The sequence below is a fragment of the Lichenostomus cassidix genome, chromosome 2, assembly GCF_008360975.1.
Source record: "Lichenostomus cassidix isolate B80296 chromosome 2, HeHo_3.0, whole genome shotgun sequence".
In the NCBI taxonomy this organism is placed as follows: domain Eukaryota; kingdom Metazoa; phylum Chordata; class Aves; order Passeriformes; family Meliphagidae; genus Lichenostomus; species Lichenostomus cassidix.
In genome coordinates, this window is record NC_139482.1 from 38,286,798 (window position 1) to 38,304,106 (window position 17,309).

A 17,309-nucleotide genomic window follows, 5' to 3' on the forward strand; every position below is an offset into this window, starting at 1 on the left:
AAATGTTCTCTTGGACCACATACAACCGATGGAATAACACAGAATTGAAGGAATACAATTCTTTAATCTTTACAAAGAAATTTAAAGTCTGCCCTTGATTTTAATTACAAAGGTTCTCATAACACACGCATTATTTGTTTAGTTATCCCTGTACATACATAAAATCCTAGCTCATCCGTAAGAAGCAAGATTATTTCTCCACTGCACAATGACAAATTTAAAGAATGCCAGCAGCAGTACTGCCACACTAGTGACCATGTGAATTATTCTGCTAACTTTTCTGATGGGATAAATTAAGCCAAACAGATCCCTGGATTAACATACTTTTACTGCGTTTTCCAGCAGACTTCCTCACCCACCCAGAGGCCTTCCTTCAGTTTAGCAGAGAGAAGGAAAGCACCTTGGTGACTTGGCAGAATTCTGCTGTCATACACCTGAAGAGCTACCAAAAAGCATTTATTTACTTACCTAAATGGGGCCGTGCAGGAGACTATCTAGGACTACATACATAGCTATTTCTGATATTTGGAAAGACGGAACAAAGACAAACCATGGAAATATTGGGAAAATCCTTCCAGATTGATCCTCTGACCCTTTCTGACAGAAAATTCACACATTTAGATCCTGGCCATAAACTCTGTAAACCCATGTCATAGATGTGCTGCCTCAGTCCCTACAGATAGGTTGAGAGTGCCCCAGCACTATCTCCACCTTTTCTCCAGAGGCCAGATTCTCATGTGTTTTGGAAATCCTGCAGGAGAAAGGACAAAATGGAGAAAATACGTACTTCTGCACAGCTACCCTGCACCTTGCAGTACAGCTCCGCTTTCTGCCATGACAGCCATAGCTCATTAAAGAGCAAATTAGTTTGGCTGCGAAAATTAGCACTTTCCAAGTCCTAGAAAGAAATCCAAGACATGAAGGCTAACAGTAATTGTGCTTCTTCTGCCTTCCTTCATCGCAGCCTATTTACCTGAGCTTCTTTCACATGCATGCCTCTTTTGCCTTCTTCAACTTTTAGTAATAAGCAAACCCCAAATCAGTAAACCAGAATATGATGGTGGAGAGATAATGAGCTCCAGAATTTCCTCTTCCAAGAAACCAAAATTCCTGGTCTCACCCTTCCGGTGGCAAATGAGATTCTTGCTGGAGGACGTACTGCCTCAAATCAGGTGGGTTTTTTTGAGGTTTCATCTCTTGACTCCCTTCCAAATGGAATCAAATTTCAAGACAGGCTACACTAGACAATAAACTCTGACAAACTTCCATGATTTAAGTTTAGCAGTCCTTCTCCTCCCTACTTTCTCTTGGCTGGGTTTTTACATATAGCCAAGAGGAAAAATCCTGCTCATCATCAACAACAGGGAAACCAGGAGAGGATATATGCCTACCACAGGTATGTGTTATTCTACAAGCTTTTTCACGGAACACCAGTGTCTGTTATCACTAACAACTTTCTCCCCTTCACATGCATAAGAAAGAAAGAGAAAAAAAAAAAGGCAGCAAGCAACCATATAATGAACAAGGGAAGCACAACATGCACATCAGAGAAAGCATGTCTTATGACTTCAGATGTCCCACTACTGCAAGCTCTTTGAAAAATACCTGAAGAAACCTCGTCTTCAGGGTAAGCAGCCTTCACCAAAAGCACTGTCACTTTTTCCAAAATCCCCCATGTCATTCTCACGTAACAGGAAATGATCAGATGACAAAATAAATGTAGTAGCATATAGGACAGGGAACAAAAACACCACCACTTTCTACTAAGAACATTCTTACACAGAAGGAGACAGCACACAAAAAAATTGGCTTTACATAATGACTTGGATATGCAAAGAATTTCAAAAGGACTGAACAATTTGGAGTAGCCATGATGTGCTCAACACCAGCTCATACAAGACTATATCCAAAACCAGTAAAAATCAATGGCAGATTTTCCATCAGCTCTACAGAGTTTGGTTTGAGCCCTTTCAGCTCTGAAAATCAAGAGTCCACACAGTTAAAAGCAGATGAAAACCACAGCTAAATCCTGCCTTTTCCAACACAGAGCCATAAGACGTTTGAATTTCCATCCAGCAGCAGCGCCCTCAGTTTCACAACTGGTACGTCAGGACTAGATTATTCCATCATTAGCAAGTAACAATGGAACATACCAGCTCATCCAAAGGTCACCAATTCAAATAAATTGGAAGAAGGCTGAGACTAATTTAGGGGTCCTGGGACTAATATGAAGGGTGATTTCATGCCAGTTAGTAAAAAAGGAAAAAAAAGCCTTGTGAGGAAGGAAGCAGGCATACACAATTTCACAAAACTTTTGTTGTTACTGTGCCTTAAACAGCTGTTCTATGAGAAAGTGAAGGGCTATACTTTCCAGTGATTCACTCCAGCTTCTTCTCTTTACAAAAGGCTATACATTCATATAGCCAAATTATTTAGAGTTCAAAGCAAGGGAGGGAACTCAAGCCTCTCCATGAGGCAATACAACTAACCAATTCAACTGCATTGATTATGTTAAAGTCTTCCGAAAATTACCTTTGTTGTTATATAAATTTCTTATAAAAGAGCAAACCTTTTGCTCTGTTGTTTTGGTTTTTCTTCTCAAATGTTTATTCAGAAGTTGGAGCTGGGAAAACAGGAACCAGAAAATCTAGTAAATTATCTCAACACACAAGTAGTACTGAACTGTAAAAGGAAAACAAACAATTTTTTATAAAAATATCCACAGTCTATCAATTACACAAACATATATTTACGACAGACTAAGTTCTGTAAATAAACACTAAATATGTTACTATAACTAGCAGATGGCTCAGCCTGAACACATGAATTTTGTGTTAAGTTAAAATAATAAAGGGAACACGGCTTATATTGTAGAAAAAAACATCCCGTTTGCCTTCCTGGTCAGACCTGGTATTTATTACAGCATTTTTAACCTGTGTTTCGCCTTCCTCCAGCCCGATCACAGGAGGGCAAACAAGGTTTCTGGGGACGACGGGGCTGTGGGGCTCCTACCACTCACCAGAACAGGTGCGATCCTTCCTACCAGCAACTGGCTTCAGAGGGCTGACAATTTTCCCTTTTTCTTTTTACTCGTACGCTGCCTGATCAATCCACCCACTACAGCTTCCAAGCCTTCCTCGTCTATATTTAGTTAACAATTAACAGATTTGGCTTTTTAACTTCGCGGATTTCTGTTGTTGTAGTCGTCGCCGCCGCTTTAGAAAGTCAAATAGAAAACTTCAATGGATAAACTCTTAACGGGGAAATACCACCTATGCTGCAAACATAAATAAATCAGGACGCGCCGGCAGCCGCGCACGCCGCCGCTCCCCCCGCGCGGCCCCGCCGCCCCCCGCGGTGATGAATACCGGCGGTGCCGCGGCTCCGTCCCTGCCCTCCCCGCCGGGCCGCGCCGCCGCTCGCCCCCCGCCGCCCCCGGATGCTGCTGCGGGCGGACGGGCGGGTGGCGCCCCGACGGGCCGGCGGAGCTCTCTGCCCGACAGCGTTTGCGCGCCGCTGCCGCCGCTCTCCCCACCGGTGACGGCTAAATATAGTGAGCGGCCGGGGAGCAAGGCTCGGCTCCCCCGCGCCCGCCCCGCAGCGCCGGGAGAACGGCGGGCAGCGCGGCGTTCCCCGGGGGCGCTCCGGGACGCCAACCTGCGGAGCCGGCACCCCCTGCTCGCCCACGGCCGCGGTCGGGCGCGCTGCCCGCCGAGCGGCAGCCCGGCTGACTCGGGTGACTTACCGGCGGAGCGGAGTGGCGCGCCTGCCCCGCGCCGCTCGCCGCCCGCCCGGGCGCGGTGCGCTGCTCTGCCTCTCGCCGCGTCCCTCCCGCCAGCCGCCGTCTGGCTGCGGACGTGACCTGGATTCCCCCCGCCTGCGCCGCCGCCTCCCGCGGGGCCGCGCACACGCCGCGCCGCGCTGCGCCCCCCCGGCCCGGCCCGGCCCCGCCCGCCCCGCCGCCACCGCTCACCTCCGGCCGCGGCGACCCGACCCGCCTCGCCTCGCCGCGCCTCCCGCCGCCCCGAGCGACGCGCGGCGGAGCGGAGCCCAGCACCGCGTTACGCAACGCGCCCCGCGGCCCCTCCGCGCCGCGGAGAGGGTCGCCGGGAGGCGGGCGCGGGGCGGAGGGAAACCGCGGCGGAGCCGGAGCCGAAACCGCCCCCGGCGGCCACTTGTAGCGCCGCTGGAGCCGGGATCCCCCGGCCGCCCCGCGGCTCCGCAGGCGGTGCCCGGCAGGGCGGGCCCCGGGGCGCCGCCGAGTGACCGCTTCGCCCCGGGGGCTCGGGCAGAGAGGTGCGGGCACGGGCAGCGGCTGCAGGCGGCGGGGGAGTCGCTGCAAGGCGACCGCCGCGCTTTTCTGCCAAGGGTATTAAAATCTCTTGGCCGCGGGTCGCCCTGTCAGAGGAACACGGGCACGGGAAAAGAGGAGGATTCCCTGTGGTCTCAGGCCGAAGACAGCGGCCCCCGCTGACAACTGTGCCGCGGCTCAGCCTCTGGAGTGGGCAGCCAGGGCAGCCGCGGCTCTGCGCAAACACAAAGTCAAAGGGCTTGTTGATGGCACGTCCTGCATCCGGCTGGATTGTCCCGCTGTTGACTCGCATGCTTTTCCCATGGGTTTTGACAGACACACCCTGCTGCGAGGCCTCTATCCCAGAGGTGCGGGCAGCCCCGGAGGCTGCTGGCCTCTGGAAGTCCCCTCTCTGCAGGGATGCCCGGTGACGGCTCTCCCCTTGCCCCCACATCTCTAAGTTTGGGGAACCAGCAGGTCAGGGTGTGAGGGCAGGTGGGCTTCCCACCCGACAGCTGCTGACAGCTAATCCATGCAGGTATCAGCAGGAATGAGGTGGCTGTAACCAGCACACCGGCTCTGACAGGAAAATGAAGACTGATGGGCCTCTGGGCTACAAGAGAGGGGTAAATTGGGTCTCGGAAACATGATCGACCCACCTCAGGCCAGCACAAATGCTGCTCCTTGATCTTAGCAAGGCAGGCAGGTCTGGGAGGCCATAGGTTTCCTGGCCTTCAGTCATGCCTAGAATGTGCTCAGAAAAGGATGACAGTACATCCCCACCACCCATCTCTAATTCATGAGGCAGGGAAAGCAAGGAAGAAGTACTCAGAGTCTCATTAGCAGCTATCAGCTTGAGCGAGTAAGATGGCGTCTGAAGTAACAGGCGTGAAAGCAATAGCTACTTGAAAGAATAAAATCAGTTTGTTTTTCCTTAAGGAATTACAGGAATATTAAAGCCTTCTTGCAGTTATAAATCATTTAATGCAAATCATTTAATCCAAACAGAATTTTTACAGGCTCATGAGGCTCACTCATTTTGCCAAGAGTGAGTCATGTACAAATAAAATGAAACCAACAAAGAAAAGAGCTCTCATACCATGTGTATGTGGGTGATCCTTTGAAAAACTTGTAATTATTTTTTTAACTCTACCACAGCCAGGAAGACAGGTTTTTAAAGCAAGAGCAAACCTTGATAGCTGTAGCTATCCACATGTACTTTTTTCTTGATCCAGAAAGTAACACAACAGGTCCCTTGTCAGGCTGATGACAGCAATGGCTGTCTAATGTATCAGCAGTCCCTCAAACACCGTGATTTCAAACCCGGTTGTGTGCTGACATACTAAGGAAGCAAAAGACTTCTTGAAAAAATGAAAATAATGTTAAGTGATTAATACTTAGTAAAAGAATGCAGTAGGCAGTTAATCCCTCACTTACGGGTTAGTTAAGGACTTGAGTTAGACTTCATTCTTCACTCCCCATGTCATAAATATGTGCTGCTAAACACAGAGCACAGCATGAGCCAGTGGGGTGGTGATGCACTGCTCTGAAATGACTAAAATGCAGGGACACAAAGCCATGTGATGGTGAGAATGGGAGCCTTAAAATGTGTCATCATCCCCATCAAATGAAACTGACACAGAATACCATTCACTGATGGCAACAGCAAATATTTGTGGATACTGGAGAGATACAGCTTCCTACTATATTCTGATGCCAATTCTCAACATCCTTTGGAATAGATATGTCACAGTATCTCAAAGTGTTCCTCTAGCCACCTACTTGGCATGAGGACAGATGCTCCTGGATCCTCTCATGACCAGTTTCCCTTCCATTTGCTTAGCCAGGAGATGATACTTGCATATGAACTCTAAGTCCCCAGATTTGGGAAATCTGGGACCCTAAGTCCTCTGCGACTTTCATGATTAATGTGCCCCTCCCCGCTTCCCCCCCCTCCCCCCCAGTGCCTGAAACATAACTCCTCTCTGGCAAAAAGAGAGGTCCTGTTGTTCTCTTTGAGTTTCAGGGATGTGCTGTGACTATCATGCATTCACTTAAATGCTTTTCTTAGCAGCCATGAAATGAGGACTCAGTAGAACTGCAGGACATGTCAAAGAGCATCTGAAACCCTGCACTGCCTGTGCTGCCTGACCTGGAGCGGGCACTGAGGAGGGAGGGAGGAGCAGAAGGAGGTAGCACATGGTTTGTACAGCCAGGATAGTAATGACAACGTTTTTCTCCTCTTTGAGAACCAAAGTTCAGGTCATGTACAGGCAGTTTCCCACTGCATCACTTACGCACAGACGGTGACTTTGTTCACAAGTGCAGGAGCCAGAAATTTCCCTTCAATTAAAAAGCAACCTAACACTGACCTCATAAAATGCCTGATAGCTGGACCAGGAGCACATAGGATGTAATCCAGCTCTGAGATGAGCTGGAAGAGAATCTGTATGTATTTCAGGGTGTAAGGCTCTTGTCAATGAAATAGTATTCTTTCTTTTGCATTTTAACACAACGAATCAACTTGGTACCTTGGTGGATTTCAGTTTTTATCCTTTATTTCTCTCAATTTACTGTTCTTCCTAAGTAATTTGTGCCTGGCTTTCACACCTCAGGGCTGGGCAGGCATGAGAGAACTTTAGATTCTTTGGGCTTTCTAATGTTAATGGACATTGTACTTCTGACATCAGCAGCTAGATTTCCTTGTTACTGGCTGGTTTGTTTTGCTCTATGGATCTTTGATTTTAGAATGATTGTTTGGCACATCAGTTCTGATGCAAATGACTTCGTATTTTTCTCAGAAGTACTAAACAACTCATCTGTTCCTCTTTGAATTTGTTTATACACAAAATAGGCGGAGAGCACAGGCAATGAAATATGAGCTAAACTGAATCACTTGACCACCTAGCATATATTATCTGGTGGACAGGGGAGCCTCTAATCACCTTCTGAAGGAGGGTCTTACAAGACACACGGGGTTTATTTGTAATTTCCCAGGCCTCTTACTTCCCGAGTACAGCAGTGCATGGGGACACAGTTATTAAAGATGAAAACAGTCATGGTAAAGCAGCAGTTTAAAAATTACTCTAGTCTGCTGATTAAATGAAAACTTCACCTTTTGGCAGACAAAGAGAATTCAAAACATTTTGCTTTAGAAGTGTTAGAAGGAATGTGGAAATCAGGAAGCATACTTGCCCCTTTTCAATTTTAGACTACCAGGAGTGAGTCAGCACAGCAGGAAAGCATCCTGTGTGGGTCCCTCTAAACTCTGGATAAGCAATGCTTATACACACAACAAAACTGCTGGACAGTATGTGACTACAATGATTTTAGATTAATTTCCATTTATTATTAATGCTAGCTGAGGCAAATCTTCTCTAAATGCCTTAAAGCACTTCAAAACGTTTTGGTGTTAACTGAAGGTATTTGCCCAACATCCTCTAGTCTTTGTCTGGGGCAAACATCCATTTCCTGAAAAAAAATGGAAAATAAACCACTAGTACTATATACTGTTTCTTTTCCTCTTCAATTTCCATTTTCCAATACAGTCTAATAAACGTCTGTTTCAAGATTTCTGGGGAATATAAAAATAACCTAATGTAATAATACTTCGCTTTTGTACAGAGATCCAATTCCATCCTACCCACCAGAATTTGAGGGGAACCAGAGCGGATGTGTGAGAACAGAAGAGAAATGAATGAAAATTGAGACAAATAGGAAAGAAAAATAAATAACAAGAAGGAAAGCAAAAGAGAGAGAAACAAATCTGGAGGCACAATCTAACCTCCAATGCATAGTTCATATCCATTTTTGATCTGTCATGGAAAAACACAGTGGGGAATTTTTTTCAAGTTATGCAGGGATGCACATGGCACAGGAAATTAGTGTTCTGTTAACAAAACCAAATGAAAACAGGCAAAAAAGTCTGAACTGAAAGAAAAACAGCAAGATTAAATTATTATCAAAAATTATTTTTAAGATCTGTGTTTCCAAATTGCAGAAAGAAAATATTGGGAAAAACATCTCAGCTCTCCTACACTGAAGCCAGCTTCCAGACTAAACAGGAATTTGTATATATTCTCCTTTTATTGCAAAAGCTGTTTTACTAAAAAAGGGTATTTGGACTGTAATCAAAGGATGATGTGGAGGTTCAAGAAAGTTCAAAAGAGATCAGACAACTTATGGTTGACAAGTCCATCAATGGCTAGTAAACATGATTATGCAATCCAATGAAATTTCTGGTTTAGGAAATTGCATAACCTCTGACTGCCAGAAGTTAGGAAATCCAACACTTGTTCTATTTCTTCCAGTCTTTCTACAAGAATCCTTTACTCTTCAGTCAAAGGCAACTGGGCTAGATGGGCTGTTGGAGTGAACAAAACCAGTAGTCCATTCTTCTTATTCTCTGAACAGATCATCAAGCCCATTCTTGCACTGGTGCCACCTGTGATGAATTTTTTAATGAGTCACAGCTCCAAATTTCATGATAGTGGACCTAGTTTTGTATTTTCCAAAAATAGTACAAGCAACTTCACATTAATAAATTATTATTAATGCAAGAAGTAGATGACAAATGACAGGCTTCAGTAGTTCAGATCTGCAGCTTTTCCATTATATAGAATGGCATGGACAAGGAGAACACTAGCAAGGACAGCCCATCAAGCAAGAAGAAACAGCACTTAACTGGCTTGCAGAAAAGCCTCTAGTTTGAAGTGGTTGTGACAGCACCAAAGGCTTTCCACACTGTTCCCTTTTAGCAGTGGACAAGGGACATCTCTTTTGAGAAGAATCAAATGAAGAGTGAGTGCAGCCAGGAGAGAAGGTAGAGCGGGGAGATATCTAGAGGTCCTATTGAATCCAGATCCCTTGCCCCAAACCTCAGTGGTTTTGGTTTAAAGATTAGGGCTTGGAAATGCTCCTGCAGTTGGAATAATTATAACTGGGTTACTCTGAGGCAAAGCTAAAACATATTGGGGAGAGTCTTGATTTTGGAGGCCTGACAGAAGCAAGAGCTTTGCAAGTTCTCTCATTCCTAAGCCAAGACCATATGGAGCTCAACTGCCAGGTGGGTGGGTGTATTAATTGAGGGATCGTGCAGCTCGTCCTATTCTAAATCAGCTTGCTCTTCATAATCGATCATTACTATGGAAAAGAGAGCAAGAAACACAGAGATGGTAGGAAACAACCTCCACTTTAAAGTAAAAATAACAAAATCTAGGAATTGAGATTCCACCTTTCTACTAAGCTCAGAACAGAAGGTAGAAGCCTGCTGTCTCTACTCTGGAGATGAGGTCATCTACTCATTACGGTAAGTAGAAACATGTAAAATAATGCACTATAATCTTCCCATTCATCCTCCACTCTTACTTTAGCAGTATTTTGCTAAGCTTTATTTTAGCAGGCCTAACACATGCAACAAATGAGATCACTTAACCATTATCATCCTGAACCCATTCATAGCTGAATTTCTGGAAGTATTCAGAGACATGCACAGAGTTTTCATGGAAGTATTTTGGTTGCTAAGTTCTCTTGAGAGGCATGGAAGAGTAATATTACTCTGGTGCTAGCAGAAATGCTATAACAGATAGCACTATAATTCTGTTAATTTAGAATGAGCTGCCATTTTTTGCCCCAGTTAGCGCACACAGTGTGGTATATATACCTGCTCCCTGCAATATGTAGTACTGTAGAGTTTCAACAGTCATATTTCAGTAAATGCCAATTTAAACTCAATTTGCCTGACATACAAGAGGAAAGCATCCTCCAAGTGTGATTATGGGCTTCATGTTGTGATATTTATGCTAATAGTGTCTGCAAAAGAAGCAGTTTCTTCCCCTAGAAAACCTGATCTGCCAGGAATCCCAGAAGGTGCTTCTGAGGCCAGCTTGAAAAATCTCTCTGTAGGAAGGAAGAAGAAGGAAGGAAGAGTCCTACTTTAGTCAAAATTCTGGCTTTTCAGGTGACCTTGAGGTGCTGCAGCAGAGTGGCAGTGTTACCTGGTGTGCATAACTCTTTGCAGAGGGAAGTGCCTCAATAAAAGCTCTTGCTTGACTTTTAAACAGTAAGTATAGCGTCATAGCATAGCTATGCATAGCGTAGCATGGCAATACTATACCTTTTTTTAGATACCTGCTCAGCTGAAACCCAATAACATTAAGATTAAAAACATACTTATGACCCAAATGCAGTGAGAAGTAGTATGGAAACACCTACAGGTCCTTCCTGCTGCACTCAGACCCACAGCTATGAACTCCTGACCAAATTAGAAACTGGCACTACCCTAATAGCTGGGTATCCCATTTCTTTAGGATACATCTGAATGAGTAAAACATGAACAAACAAGCAATGGGTGAGACAGATAAGTTGCTAATTCCAACATGCAGGAACCTCCTGCTTGTTAACTTATCCACCCCAGTCAGTCCTCTGTAGAAAAAACAATCCACCAAATCTGTACTTGTGTAGCAGGGCAATAAACAAATTATAAATGCACAGAGACAGGCTGAACCACTTGCATGTTGTTTTTAAATTATCTTTATGAAAACAAGAACTTGGGGAGGAGCTGGGATGATTAGAAACTGATGATGGCATACACTACGAGCTTTTCCTTCCTCCAAACATATCACTTCATTTCTTTAAATTCACCATGTCTTCAGACACACCTGTTCTTTCTGAAGACTTTTAGAAAGCTGGTACTTAAAATTCTAAGTTTGTGAAGAGGAAATAAACATTTCAGGAAATCATACCTGTTTAAACCACTTTTTAACAGTCTAATGATTTTTAAAAACAGCCATTTGAATTTTGCCAAAAATATGATTACAGACCAGAATTAAAGTGTTTCCCCACCCTGACTGTAGAAATCCTGAAATAACATAATAATAACCTGATGGGAGGAAATGCTCTAGGAAAAGAAAAGTGCATTTGCTGTTCTCTATAGCACCATTTTTCATCATTCAAAGTTGAAAATATCCATTAATAAAATAGAATTCACTGGTTTTATAACAATCCTTGTTCAAAATCTTCTTTTTGGAACTCTAATTGATCCTCCAAATGAGCTTTATTAATCATTGACGGAAAACTGGCAAAATACTACCCCATACTTTGGCAACCTTTCAATATGTCCAATTAGGTCAAATCAAGAAAGCCCCAGAAACCAATTACAGCAGCACTTCTAAGCCAAAAAGTGTCATTGTACTCTGAAACAACTGCAACATTATAGAAAAAAAAACCAAAACAGCAAAGAAAACCCCTCAATGTTGCTCTGGTTACACACCTGAATTATCACCTCCACAGAAACGTGCCAAACAGCCACTCCTTGAACTACATCAGTTAATGATATTTGCTCACAGATTTTATTTATCAGTGCCATAAATGTCACGAAGCAGTTCACCACAAGGCACAATGCCAGCCAGTTCCTTAATCTGTCAAGCGAACACTTGCTCCCCTTCAGCATTTTTATGTACATCTCATCTCCAGTGCTCTAATTGCACGTGTGTACAAACTCTCCACCTTTTTTATGAGTTTCATGTGTTCTGTATCTCACCTGCATGTTTGTACATTAACAACTATGTTGACAATGTGATAAAAATAATCTTGGCGGCAAGAACAATAGCGACCTTTATCTAACTTCTCAAGAATGTGATTTTACTTTGGCAGAATGTCTGCACGTACAGCCCTATGGTGCTGGTGGGCTTTTTGAGGTGTGTTTTGCTGCCAATCCTAATCCCACCACCCACAGTTAGGAATTAATTAGGGCTTGAAGATGCCAGAGGGAGGCAAAACAAACAAAAATAGCATTTTAATTAACTGCAAACAATAATTAAGATTTTGCATTATGTTTAGCATCTGTACATTTCTGGACTTACTGCAGTGACTCTGAATCTAATGAGATCATCCATCTAAATCCCAGAGGACTGGACAGATCTCAGATCCTAAGCACATCTCCCATAATATCTCAAAACAGTAAATAACTCATTCAGCCTTATTGTGAAGACCAGTAATTAAATTTTTTTAAATATCACTGTAAATTAGCTGAAATCCTTATAACCTGACCAGACTAAAGGAAAACAAAATGTTCCCACATATAGTAAGTAGATTTGAAGTTTCCAATTCCAGATATATATCTGTTCTGCCATTTCATAACACAGTGGTCCCTACTTTACCATAGTTAGTTATTTAGTTGGTTTGTTTTTCATTTATTTACTTATTTCCAGTCCCCTTTTAATTTTTATTAACCTGTCATTTTCCCAACACAATTAGGAAGGGGGTGTTATATGACATATTTTTGCCAAAGCCATAGAAGTTATTTGCCACATTTTCCACTCCAATGCTCTTTTAATTACAATGTTGAGACACAGAACCTTCTAAGTCTTCCTAGGTATTTTAGTTACTCAGTTTCCTTTGTCATTTGATCTGCAGCTGGCTAGTTTACAAAATGGATCTCAGTAGTTCATCTCAATGCAAAGAATTACATTCCCTCAACTCATGCCCGATGTAGTTACCTGTCATTCAGTAATCAAAGCTCCTAACAAAAATCTCCTTACCTTCACCAGGAGGACAGGTAAGTTTTACTTTACCATGGTCTTGATCACGGTTAACCACCAGGACCTAGTCATACAGAAGAAAGTCAAAGGTTTCTCTTGCGCCTGACTCTAGAAACCTAAAGGAAAACATGTCTTTGAAGTAACCATGTGGTTTTGTGTTCTGTCATTTTCCAAAAACGGCTAGACCAAGCCTCTTAACATAATATTAACTACAGCTAAAACCTTAATTCACCCAGGAAGATAACAGAACTCACATTACTACTTCTATAATGCAGCTTCAATATCTCATTTGAGTTATAGCCACTATATGTCAGACAAGTGCAACATTTTAGCAAATATGTTGAAAGCTTTGTGATGATCCTTTTCTTCCTCCCATTATTTGTTTATTAATCCATTAATATGAAAACTGGGAAATGTTTGAAAGATCCTCATATCTCTAGCTGTCTTTCAGCTTAAGTTGTGTAGGTTCCTCAGGTTTCATAGGTTCCATGTGGTCTCCCTTACAATTTGCTAAACTTGTAGGTACAGAAGTGATTAGGAATGATACTATTGTTTTCCCCTCCATAGCACATTTTTCGAAATACAAATGGAATAATTGTAACAGAAGTATTAAGAACTTCATAAAAGCAAAAAGTAAACACAAACTGGTCCATATTCAGGAAGCCAAGGGCAGATCTAAGTGTAAAGTTTATGTCAGGATGTACCCTAATGTAAGGTATGTTTTGTTGGAATGACTGCCATTATTTATGACTGATATTGCAAATGGGTCTGAATTGCTTTGTTGACCTGGAAAGGTCACGAATTTTACTGTTTTTTCTCTAATTTTATTTATGTCATGCCTTTTCTTTAGCCGTCTGTACTCTAGTAACTGCACCGCTTTGTTACATTTGTCCTTCTACAAAAGCTTTCCTTCCTTTTTATTCATGGTTTGAGGGTTTTTTTTCTGTTATGGTGTCTAACATTCCTTTAAAAATGCTACATTTCCTTTGGGTTGATGAAGAAATCAGTAGTTGCCCCCTTTCTTTACATAAAATGCTGGTTTGTCATGGCCTAGAAAGCCCAGCTTGGTACAGGATAGCTATTAGGCTGCTCCCTGGTCTGCAGGACATCCTGTAACACAACATACCTCACAGTTGTGTATGTGCTGCTGTACAAGAGTGGCTGAACCTCAGCCCTTATCACAGTTGCTCCTTCTAGTTGGTACTTTCCAGGAAATCACCTCTCAATCTTTTTGTCTTTCTTTCAGGTGCACACAAAGTCTGTATTTTCTGCAAGTACCCTTGGTTTTCAGTGCTCCATAAGGGAGTTTCAGTTTTCCCTCCTTAACTCTCTTGGCCTTGCTTCTGACATCCCCTAGTCATGGCAGACACATCAGCTGTTTTCCTGCTAAGTCCTTTTCCTTTCCCTGGAAATGCAACCTTTAGCACATTCAAGAATTTCTCAGGTTTCTCTAGAGTATCTTCATTTGCTGAGAAAATAAAACAGTAAGGTCTCAGGGTTCTAGTTTTATCTGCCATCCACATGGCAAAATTAGCTCACAATTCCCTAGGACAGCAGTTTTGCATTCCTCCCTCCCAGATGAAAGCCTCCAGACATGCCTGTAACAGTTCAGCTACCTACGTATGCCATTTCCCAGTCTCTATTCCTAATCCTTTTCTACAACTTTTCTGCAAGCTACCTCTCTTTTTGTGTCTTATTAGGGTTGATCTCCAGATTGTGACAATTTGTGTGATGAGAATGAATGTAATTTATCTCCTGCATTTCAGCTCCTTTCTGAGTAATACTATCCCATGTCCTTTTTGTTTCTCTTAAGCTGGTCAACTAATTCCAATATTACATTCTGAAAATGTTTGTGTTACCTGGAGCACTTCAATTAATCTTTTAAATAAGATGTTTCCATCATTATCAAAGACATTTCTTTTAATTTCACTTTTTTCCCTGGCCTGTTTTTCTCAAAACTTTTTCATTGCAGCTTTTTCCATGAAAACAAAGTATTGTCGTATTAGCAGACTCCCTGTCTTTCTTTCTTTCTGCTAGGCCTCATTTTTTAAGAGAGTTCCTTTTTAAATCTGAGACAATGTCTTTCTTCATTTCCCTAATAAATCCTGATACCATTTCCCAAGACCTTTTTTCCTAACAATGCCTTCTCATTTATTCGGTTCAATTTTTATCTCAACTGCTCAGTATAAATTTATATTAGAATCTGTCTGTTTTCTGTTTATGTTTATTGATTCAATGAAAAGGGCCAAGACCTTAAACTTTAGCTACACATGCTGTTGTGCTTCAAATTCTTAAGCAAGTCTTACCCCTTTTGGCAACTCTGCCTGTGTAGATTGACACTACTGACTTTTTTTTTAATGGTACGCAGTATCTCTCTGTTTTCCTTTGCCACTGGCTTAGTCTTCAGTACCCTGCAGAACTTTCTTTCAGGTATAGTTTCTGAGGGGGAAAAAAGTCTTTAACTTGGGGAAGAACTGTGATTTGATTATCATACATTTTCTGCAAGTACTTGTTTTTGGTTGAGGCTCTTTCTGCTTTTCACTGCCTTCTGATTGCCCCAGGGCACAACTGCTCCATGCTGCACGATCTAGCAGAGCGTCCTCCTGCCATGGCCGTGGTCACCTCACCACGTATTTTGCCACTGTTTTGGTGAGACAAAGCTCTACACCTAATGGACAAGGATTGTGCTATGACAGAGAGCCAGCCTCTCTTCTCCTCAGCTCTGCCACCTGTTGCTGCGGGACTTAAGTTACTCCATATTCCATTTTTCACATAATAATCTGTGTTACTTTGTATACATCACTCCCGCAGAAGCATCCCACAGAACGCCCTGTGCAACTCCACGTTTTTTTTCCGTGAGGGGTATTGACTCCCCTCGAGCAGGAGGCCAGTAGCACCCATTTTTTAAAAAACACTGGTTCATGATCCTTTGCAGTCACAAGTATGATTAACAAACAGCATTACTACATTCACAGCGAGGTTCTTACAACTTGTGTCAATTTGTCAGTTGGTCACAGAGTGCAGTCTGGAATGATAACACACAGCCGCTACCATCTGTGACCCGAGCTCCTAGGGTTTCCCGGCTATCTCCCGTGCTGCCATCCCAGATGAGCTCAGCTCTCCCACACGCGCCTGAATTCCCTACGGAGCAGCCCGGCCCCGCCTGCGAGGTTTGTGCAGTTCCCAGGGGTGGGATGAACTCTGCAGAAGCAGCAAACACGACGTAGCCCTTCCTGGTGCCTATTTTCTTCCCGTGTAAACATTAAATACGTCTGGCAAAATGCAGGGCCGGGGGACACTCAGCAGCTGACGCTGCCCTTACGGCTCCAGCCCGGTCCTCGCCGGCGCGGGGAGCCCGGGACCGGGAGGGGAGCCCCGGCAGGTCTGGGAAGGGGAGGGAGCCGCATTCCCCGGGCGGCGGCACACCGGGGCCTCCCCGCCCCGGCGGCAGGCCGGGCCCGGGCTGCGGGGGCGGCCGGCGGCGCTGCTCCCGCCCGGCGCCTCTCCATCCCCGCCGGTGCGCGGCCGCCCCAGCCCAGCGCCGGCCCCGGAGCGCAGCCCCGGACCCCCGCCCGGCCCGCCTGCGGAACCCCCGCTCGGGCTTCCCGCCCCACACGCCGGCCCGGGGGAGCTCTCCCTGCGGCCGGGGGTCGGCGGGGAGAGTGTGCGGGGCTGCCCCCGGGGGAGCGGGAGGGACGCGGCGAGTCTCACCTGCCACAGGCGAGCGCCGAGCGGGAGGCGCCGGGGCGGCTGCGGCGCTTCCTGCGGCGGGAGGCGGGCGCTGTCCCCGGGTGACCCCGCGGGGGGGCGGCTGCGGGACGCGGGGCCGGGGGGGCCGGGGGAGCCGGGAGCCGGGCGGGCGGCTCTCCCTGCGGAGGGAGGCGGCCGGGAGCGGAGCGGAGCGGGGCGGGCAGCGACGGGGCCGAACGGAGCGGCGGGCGGGGAGCGCTGCGGAGCCGCGCGCTGAGATGGCGCGGAGCGCTAGGGACAGCGGAGTGTCCCGGAGCTCCTCCCGCCTCTCCTGAGCGCTTCTGCCGGCTTGGCAGGAGACGGGACCCGCAGTGTGGCCGTCGCTCGGCCGAGAGAGGCCCCACTGCCCCGCGCCGCGCCAGCTCTCCGCGGGAATGCTCGCTTTCTACACCGACAGAACTGTCGGCGAACGAACTGCGTTAATTCCGGCGAGCTGGAGCGGTGCGGGCGGTGCTGCGGTCAGCAGCGAAGTGCCAAGGCAGCGCTCAGGGCTATCGCCGCTCGGCGCCGAGCCCCGCTCCGCAGAGCCGCCCAGCAGGACAGCAGCAGGTTGCGTAAGAGCGGCCGCTGCGCCCGGGCTCGTGGAGGTGGCTTTGCACACACCTCGTGGACATTGGGCACCGCCTGTCTTCCAGATTGCAGAGAAATTTGTTTGTTTGTTGCGGGTTTTTTTTTAAATTATTATTTTCTACTTGGTTGGATTTTTTTTTCCTTCGTACCACTGTTCA

The 17,309-nt window shown here is 45.5% G+C and overlaps 1 protein-coding gene across 21 annotated transcripts in view; it reads right to left on the minus strand.

The window, feature by feature from the left end:
* The window catches only part of THRB (thyroid hormone receptor beta), a 170,615-nt gene extending 154,055 nt beyond the window's left edge, over positions 1-16,560 (minus strand). For 6 of the 21 annotated variants that reach the window (XM_085051098.1, XM_085051103.1, XM_085051106.1 and 3 more), the window contains exon 1: positions 3,746-3,900. The gene's annotated coding sequence lies outside the window, so the exon portion shown is untranslated. Of the gene's footprint in view, positions 1-3,019; positions 3,287-3,745; positions 3,901-3,973; positions 4,125-12,831; positions 12,853-16,542 lie in introns of those variants that run through there. The other 15 variants (XM_085051119.1, XM_085051108.1, XM_085051115.1 and 12 more) reach the window with 6 other exon arrangements.
* Between the last annotated feature and the right edge of the window lie 749 nt (positions 16,561-17,309).